Source organism: Salvelinus alpinus, chromosome 2, assembly GCF_045679555.1.
Source record: "Salvelinus alpinus chromosome 2, SLU_Salpinus.1, whole genome shotgun sequence".
NCBI lineage: Eukaryota > Metazoa > Chordata > Actinopteri > Salmoniformes > Salmonidae > Salvelinus > Salvelinus alpinus.
The window spans coordinates 49083056-49097951 of NC_092087.1; the positions used below are offsets into that span (position 1 = coordinate 49083056).

Sequence of the window (14896 nt, forward strand, 5' to 3'; positions counted from 1 at the left end):
TTGAATGATTCTGTTTAAATCACAATCTCATCCAATGTCATTTAAAAAATATTTGTTGTGAAGACAATACATATTTGAAATGTACATGTCAAAAGTAGAGTTCTAAGATCCCACGGAAAACAACCACAGAGACAGGCCAAAGTACAATCAAAGGTTCTTTATAAACTCAGCTTGACACAGTAATACACAGTATCACCACGGCCCTATTAGAAACGTATAAATAGGCTGGGATTTAGGGCTGTAGACTAACTAGAAGCAACGGGACAAACTAACACAGCAGTTGATTCCCGATCGGTGGCCAATGTTCATTCAGGTCCTTCCGAACAGGGTTTGTTCATTCGTTTCTACCCGAGCAGGATTAGTTTGGCTCTACCCAGGGTTTGTTCATTCGGTTCTACCCGAGCAGGGTTTGTTCATTCGGTTCTACCCGAGCAGGGTTTGTTCATTCGGTTCTACCCGAGCAGGATTAGTTTGGCTCTACCCGAACAGGGGTTGGTTCTTCCTCCCGAGCAGGGAGAGGGAGATCTGTGGAATCACTCCACACCATACCAGCAAGCAAAATAGTCCATGCGATTCAATTTGATTTCACATGTGAGAATGTAAGGAATTAAGTGAAAGGCAATCGTTGTAAACACACAGCACACATGATTAAACATCATAAATATGCATGATATCAAATAAGACATGCTGATACGTACTATAAAGAGAATTTCAGGCTCTAGTTTAGTAGGAGTCAGTGTCACTTGTGACATATACATTACATTCAAATAGAGTGATGTAAAAAGGAGTCTGTCCTTTCCTAACAGATCCAAAACCGAACATTACAGTCAATTTTGATGAGGACTTCACCATCATCTGTTTGATTCCTGGATCCGTCAGTCCTGACACCACCTGTAACCTGTATGTTGGAGAGGAGAGTCAGCCATCCTTCACAGCAAAGATCAAGAGGAGAAAAGCCACCTCAGCATCCGGACAGCAGTTCTGTCAATTCACTCCAAAACATAGTGATCTGATCAGTCGTCTACAGTCAGTGAGGCGTAAGGAGGTGAGCTGTGACTACAGAGTGAGCTCAGGACCAAACTCTCTCTCACCACGCAGTGATGGGAAAAGCTTTGCACGTGAGTCATTATCTAAACAAATCTATCAGGGCTGCAGGTCTTCATGATCTGACTCACTTTGATTTTAGCATCTTCTTAGTATGACGATACTCATTCTGACCAACAAACTAAATACCACATTTCAATCCCAAATGATTTTAGATCTGGTGGGAGTTCACATCGGTGATCCAACAACTATACAGACACCTTCTATAGCAGGTAGACTACACATTTGTGCTTTTAAAGTGGCACTGCTGTTATTTTAAAGCAACAAAAGTTTCAGCAATAAGAATAATTGTCTTAATGTGTAAATTAAGCTGTTCTATAGATATGACACCAGCCTCAACACCAATGTCTGGGATCATCAGCACAAGTAATAGAATGTCTGTGTTCATCTAGTCGAGTGTTTAGATCGTATCTATGCACTTTTTGGCTTCTGCTTTTAGATACATGGTGACTTTATTCTAGGAAGCTGTCAACAACAATCAACACCTTATCTGTCCTGAAAGACCTTATCACCTTATGAATTGGTCTTATCATCTCTATAATGAGGAGAAATATAATCTACCAGGGCTAGAAGCCACCTGTCCGTAGTGATTTTTATAGTCCTACTTTGCCCACTTTGAATAGATAAATCATAAAGGTATTTCAAAAGGCCAACAACACCATGATAATCATTAATACGATCATGTATAAAATGCTAATTTCATTAATATGTGTTTTCTCCAGACACCACAGTGACACCAACTACCAGTAAGTAGATCCACCAATTTAAACTTAGTTTGCAAGTACAATATCTTTGTTCACATTCATTCACTAAAGCTCTGACCGGTTAACTAATAGATTCATAGCTGCTTGTAATTTCAGTCCAGATTTTTAACCATTTTTAGTCCATCTGATTTGTAGGTAATGTGTATTGTACTTCTCTCTTTCTGCTTATTGAAATACCTTAGATATTATATTAATTTACATTTGTTCTTGTGTAATATGAGTAATCTCTTCTCACCAGGTTTGACCTCCCCTTTGACCCCTAGCACGGCTGTGAATCCTTCATCAGGTCTCTTAGTCATCTTTATCTAGTTAGCAAATATAAGTAAAACAAATAGAGTAGCTTATCTTCTCCATGTTTTTTTTTCCATCACAAATTTGCCTCATTACAAAAAGAGGTTGATATTTGATTGATTAAAATCAACCCATTTAGATGTATTTTTGTATAATCAGATCCAATGATTTGCTTTGCATCAGGGTCGACTGTTTGCTGGACTTTGACCACTGACACCCCAGCGAGTCCAACTGAAAGTAAGTATAGCCAATAGGTTTCATTTAGTTTGCTAAATATTTTATATTTTATTTTTTTCTATTAAAGCATAAACCAGTTTTGCAAATATAGCCAAATGTAAATTCAGTCAAAGGTTTAGGATTAATCAAACAATTTGTTTGTTCTTAGAAATATTTACATAACTCTGTTATTAAACTGTCCTTCTCTCTTGCATGTGCCCAGGAGGTCAAAGCTCCACAGAAAGTGATGTGGAATCAAACAGTAAAGAAAGCATTCTGGGTAAGTATCCTTTTCTCGCTGTCTTTTCTCACACATATGAAAACAGAGCTGTGCACATTTTCTTAGACGAACAATAATGTGGTCCAAGAGCTAATGACCTCTCCCGTTGTCATCATGTCACCAAATAGTGGGGCGATTATGGCAGGCCGCACTGGCTTCTGGAGTGGGCGTGCTCCTGGTTGGATTGACAGCTGTCTGTCTCTGGAGGAGGACCAGTGAGTACATTTAATTATGCATAACAAATCATTTGCAAATTTACCGTGCTGACATTAATGTAAGTGACTTTGGCATGGGTTAATTTATCAACTCATTTTGATTATATTGTATAGGTTAGACTATATTCAATATAATTAATTTAGCCTCATTTGTTTTTCAGAGAAAAACTATTCTCAGAGGTAAGAATTCCGCTTGTGAATATGATGCAGATTGTATCAACCTTTAGTTCTGTATTGTCCATGATGAGATGTTCTTACCACAACCTTCTTATACTTTTATGTTGTACAGACCTACAGCCAGACAGGATGATCACAGACAATGTATGTTCCAAACAAAATACATCAACATAGACACACATACAACTTACCTAACTACTGTATATACAGGCATGTACAAACACTGTAATTCCATTTTCATTGTGTTTCAGTTGTAGATAATTTGGTGTCTATGGGAGCGGTGAGCAGCGGAGTCATGGTGAATATTCTACATTACAGTGGTATCTGTACACATATACCCCTCTGACAGAGGAGGCTGGTGGGATGAGTTATAGGAGGACAGGCTCATTGTAATGATTGTAATGGATTTAATAGGACGGAGTCAAACACATCAAACACATCAAAACTACGTGTTCGACTCCATTCTATTCATTCCATTTCAACGATTACAATGAGACCGTCCTCCTATAACTCCTCTCACCAGCATCCTCTGCCTGTCTGACTGTCTGATCTGAGGATCAAGACCTTAATGTTACATTAGTAGTGCTTCCAACATATGAATGTTCAAAGTATCAAACCAACAGCTATATTTATTTACAGATTTATATGGTCATTTTTTTAAATTACCAAATAAGATGTTTTTCACCAAAAACAGTTTCTGAATACATTAAATCATGTTAAACCTTGTAAATGTGTTCGTAAGTAGTATGTAAAATCAAATAACCTACATCTTGCATTGGACATGTGTAGACCTCAGAATGACACAAAACCCACAAACACTTCCTGTGATACAAAGGAGGGTGCCGTTCATGTCACGAGTTAGAAAGTAGAATAGACAGTCAGTTTGTTACGACTGGAGGATAATAAGTCTCTCTTCTCTCTCTTCTTCTCCCTCTCTCTCTCTCTACTACAGGTGGATTCAGGAGATGCTGGAATCGATTCTCAGATCACCTCTGTACTGCCCACGTTCATGCCCTCAGGTTTGTCCCTCAGATCTCGGGACCATCTGCAAGTGCACAGCTACTGTACATGCTTGAACTTTGTGCCTAACCTTTTCAACCATATCAAAATGCATATATGACACTTAAAACAGAAATGAATGTGTCCGAGCATCAGCAGCGTGAGAATAGAGCTGTAGATCTGCAGGGGAGTTTGAGTCATAAGGAGAAGTGTGAAATGACATCAAGCCTTGTTACTTGCACTTCTTCTGTTTGGCTGTTACTAACGCAATAGGGCAAACTCGACCAAGTAACACACATGCAATGTAGACATGTAAAATACACATGCAATGTAGACATGTAATATACACATGACCCCCCTCAAACACACACTCATACATACATACACAACCTCTTACTCATGGAATTGTCTCTCTGATGTGCAGGTCCCGTTGATGTGGATACACAGGCATTTGCAAATGAACATGTAAGTACAGCAAAAATGTCCTATTCATTGTATTGTATTATATTGTTATATTATTAACATTATATGTAGCATTGTTTTCACAGACAGACTGACTAGAGGATAAAAGTATCTATCTTTCTCTCACTGTGTTTCATGACTTTCAGTTTAAGATTGGTGTTACATCCTCATAAACAAACCTTATGAATTACATTTACTGTACTATAGATTCGACGCCCTAAAGTAAATCTGTTTCTTTCCTCTAGTCTGATACGTACCACGTATACAGCTCAATCCCCGACAGACCAGCAACCTCAGCCCAGCCGGATGGGTTGTACAGTCTTCTGCAGACAAACTGACACTACACCTCTGGCTTTCTGTAGCTATGTCTCACACATCTCATACAAATACATTCTTTCTCACACGACATCCTTTGTTTATCACACATCCAGTTACTGTAAATAAGTTGCCTAACAGGTAATATATCTACTGTATTACACATGGACAACTGACTTCTGTTACATGTCTATCCATAATATCTGTTACTGTGTTAATATATATATATATATTTTTTGGAGGGGTCTGGGTCATACTCCCCTTTGAGCATTTTTCTTATTTCTTCCCGCTAGTAAATGCTAAATCTACTGTAATTATGTATATTATATTGACTGTGTGATACCTCCTTCCATAACGGTTGGATACAATTCATTTCCTATTGGGCAAAACATAATCCAAAACACAACCAAAACAAACTGCAAATGCATCCAATAGGTTTGTTGAGTCACAAGCTTGATGTATTTATTGGGTGCAAGGAATATAGGACCAAAATACAAAATGTGTGACTACTTTAATACACTATAAATGAATTTGTCCAAATACTTGTGACTTCCTCAAATGTGGGGACTATATAGATAAAGTGCTTTTATATCTAAATGGTAAAACATACAATGCCTTCAGAAAGTCTTCACACCCCTTGACGTTTTCCACATTTTGTTGTGTTACAGCCTGAATTTAAAATGCATGAAATTGAGATTTTTTTGTCATTGGCCTACACACAATACCCCATATCGGGGTAGAAGGTAATCCAGTGGTTAGAGCATTGGACTAGTAACCGAAAGGTTGCAAGATCAAATTCCCGTGCTGACAAGGTAAAAATCTGTTGTTCTGCACCTGAACAAGGCAGTTAACCACTGTTCCTAGGCCGTCATTGAAAATAAGAATTTGTTCTTAACTGACTTGCCTAGTTAAATGAAGGTAAAAATAAAAATAAATAATATCAAAGTGGAATTACGTAAAAAAAAAGTGTGAATGAGTATTCAACCCTTTGTTTTGGAAATCCAAAATAAGTTCAGAAGTAAAATTTTGCTTAACAAGTCGCATAATACGTGTTTATAATAGTGTTTATTATGATTTTTTTATGACTACCTGATCTCTGTACCCAAAACATACAATTATCTGTAAAGATGGTCAGTCACGTAGTGAATTTCAAACACAGATTCAACCAAGAAAAACAGGGAGGTTGTCTAATGCCTCACAAAGTACCATTATTGTTAAAAAAAGTAGACATTGAATATCCCTTTGAGCAAGATGAAGTTATTAATTACACTTTGGATGGTATACCAATATACCCAGTCACAACATAGATACTGGCATCATTCTGGAGGAGGCGGGGCCTGGTGGGGGGGGGCGACTAACTAACAAACCCGTACACTGCCTCTGTTGCATGTGGTGGAGCCAGGCCAGCTCAAAGGGCGGGCTTAGCCGAAAGGAGGAGGAGGATGAGGAGCCAGGAGATCTGCATGTTTATTTATCTCGCTCTCTCCAAGCAGTGAAATTGTTTACACGTGGAAGACATTTTCTTGCTTTAGAATTGATTCAAGTGGTATTGAATCTGTTTCTTCTTGTTATTGCAGTCATTCATGCAGATGCTTGAGGTCTTTCTCTTGTGGCAGAATTGGGAAGGTAAACAGCTGGCATGTTGATGATCCACATGGCTAGTGACTTTACCCTTTTTTCGCTCTCCTTTTCTCTACATCCAAAATCTGTCTTCCTTTTCTCTCTTTAACCCTAAAATCTCTCCTTTCTCCCTTTTCATACTCCCAATATGTTCTCTTCCATGTTTGTCTTCCTCTGCCCCTCTTCTCTATCACCCCAGTCTTTGCCCATTTCACCCATTTCCCATTTCTTTCTGGGAGGATTGATGTGACTAGCTACAGTGCACTGCTGTGGACAAAATCAAATGTATCACTGGATCAAGCAAGTGATGGGTTCTTGACTTGTTTCTATTGGACGAGCTAAACGCGACGTTGGGCCTGATTGGATCAGGACTGAGTCGGAATATGCTCAGCTTGAAGCCCCGCACTCTTGGCCTGGCCTGTTGGATCTGCCCCTGCTGAGACTATAAACTGAATGAACATACTTGAAGAAGTGTGAAACTGCTGACTTTCAGTGCTTCCGTACTGTTTCTATTAGTGACAATGAAATGTCAACTTTTTATTTTTTTAAACGAATAAACATGCGGTTTTAAAAATGCAGGATTGAGTCAACACACCCAGCTTCTATTTCAAACTCATGTTTTTGATGTGTAGAAAATATTGCCTATATTGACAAGCTAGTCGAGCTCTAACAATGTCCTCAAAGATGGAAGGCAGGTGACACCTTTCTAGCCAATGAGGGTAGATAAGTGTGACTGGGTCATAGATAGGTCGCATCTGTGACAGCTTCAATGGCGTTGTCTATGCTCTCCATTTTAAAGTATTACATTTCCTTCAATGGCAGATTTCTCCTGACTCGTAGGAATTCCCACCCAGTTGACTATGTTAAAATAGTGTAAGCTCTCCATTGCAATGTCTATGCTGAAATGGGTTATCCATAAGTATCACAACAGGCACAACTCCAATATGAAGTAGTTTTTTCAGTTGCAGAAATGCCACATGCGTCCACAAACGAACAATTACAAAACTTGGATTCGATCAAATAACCCCACGTGGCAAATATTTGTTGACCAAATACAACTCATTGACCTCCATACGAATTGCTCACGTCGTGGACAGATTCTGGGCAGAGTAAAAACTTGCTTCACTTCTTCCCGTGTATCCTTTTTCAAATCCAGGTTTTGAGGTCCACAGCATTAATGATTTATTCTTCTCCTTAGAGGTGGTTGAGTAAAAGCTGGTTAAACTTCCAGGGAATAAAGAACCAGGAGCACCAGTGGACAGCAATGTTCTGGTTTGGGTACCTTTGAATATCAAACTGAAGACCCAATTAGTTCTTGCACCCCCTTGTGGACAAACTGAAATGGTACAACATGTTGCGTTGCACCTTTGTGGGCACTGACCCATAAGACTAGTTTTTGAATAGTTATGGGAAATGTTTAGTTCCAACTGTGTAGAAAGACTGCTACCACAAACCAGCAGCATCAAAAATTCTATGGTGGAGAGAACAGTGAAGGACCAGTATCAGGGCCGTCCCTCAGGAGACTGGTACAAGATGTCATGTCCAGTGTGCCGAAGTGTTCCAGGCTCAGATTGGTCTCAACCATCTTCACACTCACTGTACCAGATTATCCCAATGAATCGTGCCATGGTCGTCAACCTATGATGGATGAACAACAAAGTCGTGACTGTATAGAAAACACCTTAGCCATCAATATTTTCCAGGAAGTCACTGTACTAGTGATACAATTAATCTGGCAGAAGAGGGTACTGATTTAAACAGGTGTAAGAAACAAGAACTTCCCATCTTTTTATTTATATATTTATCTTGCATCATTACAAACCCCTAGCTACCATCAACACTTCTCTACAGGAAAAGAGGAGATTAGATTTGACAGCAGCTAGGTCTACACCTAAATGCCACAAACAAGAACTACAAACTGCTTTATTTAAAAACATAAAGTGGATAAAAGGAGTGCAGTCACTCTGCTGCTGCCCTCTTGCCTCATTTCCCTGTGGGTTTAACTTCAGGAGCAGCAGTGTCCCCCTTCATCGGCTTCTGGAAAGCTTTGGCCTTTGCACCCTTCTTGGCTGCCCCTTCACCCTTGGTAGTCTTCTGTGCTTTGGGTTGATCCTCAGCTGTCCCCTCTGCCCTCTTCGACTTGTGCTTCTTAGCAGGGGCCACCTTGGAAGCAGATGCTTTTGCATCCTGAAAGATGAAAATGACAGGTTTACAATACAATCACCCATTTAAAACTAGATTCAATTTAACCATGGTAAAGCCCAAATAGGGAACAGTACCCATGACAAGTGTGTGTGTGTAATATATATATATATATATATATATAAAAAGGCCCTATACACCAAAACCACTTGAACAATGCCAATAGTCAGAACATAACTGAAACCACACTTGCCTCTGAAGGTTTCTCCTTCTGCTTTTTCTTCTCAGCTTCTAGAGACAAGAGTTAGTGATGTGTGTGTATGCATGCAATCATGAACATGAGAAGTGAGATCCCCATACAAGTCATTGAATGAGCAATGTTAAATGTCCTCCATTGCAATGGATGTAGCTCAATAACAATGATCCCATACAATTGGGCAGATTATAGGGTGATATCTAAATCCTAGGAGTGATGAGCACAATCGATTCAGTTTACCGGCTTCCTGGTCCTTAGTCTTCTTGGCTCCGACCTTTGCAGCATTTGGTGCCTTCTCCACATGGGGATCAGTGTTCTCAGTGACCTTTTGCCACACTGTCAATTAGTGTAGACAGCTTCCTGCTGCCACTCTGCTAATCATCAGATGGGGGGGAGGAGAGGTATGGGCCCCATGTGGGTAGATGTGGGTCCCTGCCTTGATTGGGTAACTGAAAAAATAAACTGCATAATAGCTAAATGTGACTGGTCAATTATGTGAGTCAGGGGCTGGGCCCAAGAGGCAAAAAAACAAATTACTTATTTTATAACCAACCAAGGGAGCCTGTTCTCAATGTTCAAAATAAACCAGAGAATATATTTAGCCACAGAGGATCAATAGCTTCTCAAAAATAACTGGATTAAATGTTCTCACAAGCACATGCAGGTAACTGCCAAAATAAAGAGAACACCAACAAAGTGTCTTAAAAAGGGTGTTTGGCCTCCACCAGCTGCAAGAACAGCTTCGATGCGCCTTGGCATAAATTCTACAAATGGACCTAAACAGTGGCAGGAAAACACACCCCACACACACACCATAAACTTTGTTCCTCATTGACTCAATTGTTTCCTTGATTTTGGCAGTTTCTGGTTGCCTACAGTCGGGAAGGCTGCAATTTGGGCAGCATGCATGCCAAATGTACAGCTTGTTGTGTTGTGGCCATAGACAGAATTGTAATATTCATATATGTAAACATACTGAATTGTAATTGGATGCATTTTACCGCCGTATCATACTGTGCTATGATTGGTTAAGACCACCCAGATGGTTAGGTCATGGTCACCTGATCATGGTTGGAGATACGTGAACATGCCAGTTGTTGCTAGCTAATAAAGAGCTACGTTAAGAAATATCCTGTAGTACTGCATTTTATTATTTTGTACAAAGCGTGCAAAACAAGAATACATAGACTTTTTTAACCTCTTACCCTGGCAATTTGAGTGGTAACTCATGGGTACACTAGCAATGGCTGCCAGTCCTGATTTGAATGGGAACTGCCATCCATGGATTATATGTATGTAGTTGGTTGCAGTTGTCCGTTTGCACATTTCAAAATACAAATTGCGGGAAAAACATAGTTTGGAAAGCAAATGCCTACTGCTGAAAATAGAAGACTGTCTGTAGAACCAATATAATTCTCAACTCCCAATTTTTAGTGACCAGCAGTACCGTTTTTCAAAGTAGCTCATCTTGAGATAGGCTATTGCCAAGAGGAGCGCATTGGACAGCACCGTGAGTAGTAGCCTATGGCTTCATCATTACGTGAGTCAGTGTGCCACTGGAAATGGTATGTAATTGCCCAATGTAGTAATATATACATTTAAAAAAACAATTAAAACAGGAAAGCTACTTTGACATACTCAATTACAATTTTTGGGAAGGAAAACCATTTCACTCATATTGTAAATTATTGGTCATTTTTCATAGAAATCTGGAAACACTGGGCATTTACTTTAAGATTTAGACATGCATGGGTCACTTACCCGAAGCCTCCCCTGTGCTCCGTTTGCTTTCGAGTTGATGTCCTCACCAATAACCCGCACAGGTGGATATTTCTCTGTTATGTATCCGCGAATGGCCTGCGAGGAGACCCCCTTTCGAGAGTCCAACTCCTTCAGCGCTTCGTTAACCATCACCATCGTAGGTGGATGAAGAGGAGTTCTCCGTGCCACAGCAGGTGCTTTGCTGGTTTCTAACAATGAAATGGACAAATGTATCAACCGTAATCTAACCAAATAACCGTCAAATTAGGCTACTCAAATTGGCCTAAACCGCACATGGTTTTACAAACCTGGTTTAGCTTTTCCCGACACTTTTTCATATTTTTTGGGCACGTCAGAAGATGAAGTTACTTCTTCGGCTGCTGCTGCTTTTTTTTAGGTCACATGATCAAACGGTTACTCTCAAAGTTAGGCTACATAAAAACGTTAGTTTAAAAACAGCAACTGCATTCTCAGCCTACACACGTTCAATGTTATGCACTTCAAGCAAAGCACGCGGTTTATCTGAACAGGCGCTGACATTTAGGTACCAGTTAGAGCATTCAAGGTAAACTGATCAGTCCGAGTAGTGTGAACTCGCTTCTTCTTCTCTCCTCCGTTCCTTCCTTCCATCCTTTCCTTTCATTTACTGTGCTTATCAGTTTACCTTCACAGCTCTGGCATATTATTAAACACGACTCACCAAACATAAATGAAATATGAAAACCCTTCTACATTTTAGAGACCATCAAACTCTTAACCACAAATGCAAGGTTTTTGTAGTTAAACTTTGTGCAGCAGTTAAAAACTTAAAACAAAAAGTCGAAGATAAAACAAATTCTCAGACAGACATGTTAGTTTGGTTTTAAAAATCGAATTGTCGGCAATAATAATACAAAATAACATCTGTTAAAGACAGATAGCTTGAGAACCTAAAAATAATTACCGATAAATGATTCTGAATGTTCAGCCTCTTTGTCCTCTGCAACATGACATTAGCCCACAGTTGTCATATGAGACATCTGTGGTTTTCCTGTGAACAAGCCCCACGTCTACATTTCTATTGAAACATGTATTCTTTGTCCCAGTCACAGCCATCATCTTCTGTGAAGTCAGACTAACAGTATGTATGTATCTCTCTAAAAATGACATTGTTCATCCCTGATATGGCTGGTCATCTGTTTTTGCTCATCCTCCTTTTCGGTGAGTTATTTTTCTGCTCCATCTGTTTGTGCTACAGGATATTTCATTCTTCTTTCTAGTCTTTTAGTCTTTTACTTTAGGAACTCTTAATATTTCAACATGTTATGGTTATAATAAGTGTGTCTTATTCCATTGATTATTCTATTGATTTATATTTCTCTGTCATTATTTTACATTTTGTTCAGATAAGAATGACCACTGCTTGATAACATGGCTGTGAATGCATTACAGACTGTTCCGCTTCGCCAGCTTGTGTAAAGTGTTCCCATCTCATGTTTTCTTATTTTTCATAATGGCAAAAAGAGCATAATAATGACCCATTTTGTTATGTCCAGATACCTTCCAGTACATCAAAGCCAAAGGTCAGTATCATTATTATGAATTTAAAGCTGCAATATGTAACTTTTTGGGCTACCAGACAAAACAACGGGTTACCAAAATATTCAAATATTAATTGACATATTTTCAATAAAAACTTTATTTTGATGAATTCATCCATAAGATTTCATCCTTCCACGAGATGCTGTATACACTGGGTATACAAAACATTAACATGACATAGACTGACCAGGCAAATCCAGGTGAAAGCTATGATCCCTTATTGATGTCACTTGTTAAAGCCATTTAAATCAATAAATAGATGAAGGGGAGGAGACAGATTGAAGACATGTATTGTGTATGTATACCATTCAGAGGGGGAAAGGGCAAGATTTAAGTGCCTTTGAACGGGATATGGTAGTAGGGGCCAGAACTGCAACAGTGCTGGGTTTTTCACACAATAGTTTCCTGTATGTATCAAGAATGGTCCACCACCCTAAGGACATCCTGCAAACTTGACACAACTGTGGGAAGGATTGGAGTCAACATCGGTCAGCATCCCTGTGGAATGCTTTCGACACATTGTAAAATCCATGCCCCGACTGTTTGGTACACTCTGTGTAGTCCCGACACAAATCTAGGGTTGGTACCCAAGCCAGCTGGTCGATCATTCTAAATGTTCCATTGCCATGATGGCTGTCAACGTTCTAATCCCTTGCTTGCTAGCTAGGAAACTTCGGCTAACACAGTCACGTCAAACAGTGCAGCCAGAATAACAGCAAAGAAGCTGCATTTGCATTTGTTTAAGCTGTTTTCTATAGATTTTTGGGGGGATTCAGCCATAACAATGAGCAATTGACACGATGCGCGATTTTGCCTGGCATAGAAAATGTGCTCTCTCTCCAGGACACTATTCAGAGGAGCTAGCCAACTACAGTACAAAGTTAACATAATCACTTCAAACTGAAGCTGGAATGACAGTAAATTAGCTGCATTTCGTGTTTTTCTATTGGCATTTCTTTGTATATATCCATAAAAATTATACTGATTCCTGATTTTGACTGGCTAAGAAAAGCTGCCAGACTGTCTCATCCTGACACATTCGTTCATTACTATGGGGCAGCTGGAGGTGATCAAATGTCAATGTTGCAAACGTCGGAAACAGACAGCAAGGTTAATACAAATCTCTGCTGTTGAAAACCAAATGCTAGTCTAAAATAAATGGGATATAATATCTAAATGCTTTTTACAGTAGAGATCAAGTCTATAAATTGCCTGGCTGGGCTGATGAGATAGTGGATTGAGCAGTCAAATGAAATAGTGAATAGACTATTTTTTTGTGTTTGCAAACGTTTGGCGCATCTCCCTCATGCGGCAACATTTACAAACACAAAAAATAGTCTATTCACTATTCCATTTGACTGCTCAATCCACTATCTCATCTGCCCAGCCAGGCAATTTATAGACTTGATCTCTACTGTAAAAAGCATTTAGATATTATATCCCATTAATGCATTAGAGTAGATTATGCTACTTTACCAACTTGTGTGAAGTGTTCCGGTATCTCATGTAGAATTCATTTTTTTGAATGTCAGACGATAACATATTTTATAATTTCTAGATACCTTCCAATCCATCAAAGCCCAAGGTCAGTATCATAATTATGAGTTTTTAGTTACCCTGGAAAAATATAATAATAATCATGGTATTTACTCTTATCATTCAAACGTAACATTAGCTGATAGCGCATCCATCTGACACTATGAATTCAACAGGAATGACTGATAAATGATTAATACAACACAGTGCTGAAGGTTGGCAGTTTAAATCCGTATACAGTGAACCTACTTCTGTCCAAATTCAGGGTAAAACAAATGTCTATAGCTGTGAACACTGCAAACACTGTACTGCTCAATTGGTCCTCTACAAATACGTTATTATTGTCTTTTGTAAAGAGCCGTTGCATGAAGCAATATATTATATCCCCATTATTTCTCATACTATTGCTGGGAATTATTCTCAAAGATCTAGGGTCTGAAAAATCTAAGTGTGATTGTTTTATGTTTAACGGCTGACAGTACATTTCCCAAACCAGTCACAAAATGCTCAGTTCCTCTGTCCTCTCAGATCTTCCTCAACACAGTCTGGAATATTTTTTACGTATGTTGTAATAAGCCATTACTTAAAACAATATATATTTCACATACTATCCTTATATGAACGAATGGACCTTATTATCAAAATCCTTTAGTCTCAATAAACTTGAAGATAAATGTTTTTAGACATTAAATGTTGATAGATTTACTTGATTTTATAATAGACATGCATATTTAAATTAAATTTAATGGTTGTCAGTAAATTTCTCAAACCAAGTCAAACATTTGAAATACTCCTCTCTTCTGATCTTACAGGCCCTCCTCTTCCCAGGTTGACAGTGAGTCCTGCAGTCATCAGAGAGAGAGACTCAGTTCAGCTGAGCTGTGAGACTCCTCCATCCGTCTCCGTGTCTCAGTGTTATCTCTTCACTGAGAAGGGAGACATCAAACCATCCTGTCAGCAGACACTCACAGGGACTGAGCTCCTCTCGTGGTCAGATCAACGTTCACCTGCTGTGGTCAACGTGAGATGTTACTACTATGCTGTAGGGAGTTATAACCCCTCCTCTCACAGTGATCCTGTCTCAGTCACTGTCCAAGGTAAGCACGTTATTTACATAATTGTAAACATGACCCTCCTTTTATATCTTACCATATTCTGAGAAACAATCAGCAACAAT

The 14896-nt window shown here is 39.1% G+C and overlaps 2 protein-coding genes and 1 long non-coding RNA gene across 3 annotated transcripts in view; all 3 read left to right on the forward strand.

Annotated features, from left to right (window-relative positions):
* LOC139564024 (uncharacterized) overlaps nucleotides 1-14896 on the forward strand; it is a 108276-nt gene that overhangs the window by 49050 nt on the left and 44330 nt on the right. The window lies entirely within an intron of this gene.
* The window catches only part of LOC139564022 (uncharacterized), a 60761-nt gene that overhangs the window by 45069 nt on the left and 796 nt on the right, over nucleotides 1-14896 (forward strand). The gene's annotated exons all lie outside the window — the stretch shown is intronic.
* LOC139551012 (uncharacterized) lies at nucleotides 1837-2867 on the forward strand. The gene is made up of 4 exons (XR_011670179.1): nucleotides 1837-2154; nucleotides 2343-2396; nucleotides 2599-2655; nucleotides 2784-2867. It is a non-coding gene; the product is annotated as an uncharacterized lncRNA (long non-coding RNA).